Below are 753 nucleotides of genomic sequence, written 5' to 3'. Positions count from 1 at the left end.
CGGGTGTGCAGAATCAGTCCTCACAGCAGGTCTGCAGGTCTCCGGGTCTCCGCCTGCCTCCAACGCCCCCTCCACCTGCCCACCTGCCTGTGTGCTTCCCCAAACCTTTTTTCCTCTTCTGCCAACTCTGCCCCATACCCCATTGCTTTTAAAGATTCTCCTACATCTCTTCTATCTGGCATCATACCTGTATTTTTTTTTTTTTAGTTTCTTTCTGTGTTTAGTTTTCCCCTGTTCTAGCTCCCTCCCCCACCTCTTCTGGCATCCCTCCTTCCTCTGCCCTGGGGCACCACACTTTGAGGCTGCTCACTACCAGGATGTCTCCTGTCCATGGAAGAATAAACATTGCTCTGTCCATCCATGCCCCTGGACACATCTGCAGCCTCTGGGCAGGGTCCTGGGAAGCAGTGAGGAGCTGTGGGGCTGGAGCCATGGCCCCAGCTGTGGGGTGGGACCCATGAGGTGGGGATGGGCTGATGGTTTAAAAGGCTGCAGGTGGAGATGGGCTGGGGCAGCCCCAGGTGTAGCTGGTGAGGTTCCTGCTCCAGGCAGAGCTCCTGTGGGAAGCCTCATTGAGAGCATCAAGGCACCCATCACCTTGCTCATGGGTGGGCAAAGGGTCACACGGGGCACTGGCAAGGGACAGGCAGAGAGAGAAGCCTCAGGGCAGTGGAGGTCTGCTGCTGGTGCCTGGAGCTGCATTGAGTCACACATCCCACCACATTCATCCAGGCCCATCCCTGCCATGCTTCT

Source organism: Egretta garzetta, unplaced genomic scaffold (assembly GCF_000687185.1).
Source record: "Egretta garzetta isolate BGI_Z169 unplaced genomic scaffold, ASM68718v1 scaffold172, whole genome shotgun sequence".
Classification (NCBI taxonomy): Eukaryota; Metazoa; Chordata; class Aves; order Pelecaniformes; family Ardeidae; genus Egretta; species Egretta garzetta.
Note: the sequence above shows the minus strand (reverse complement) of the source record.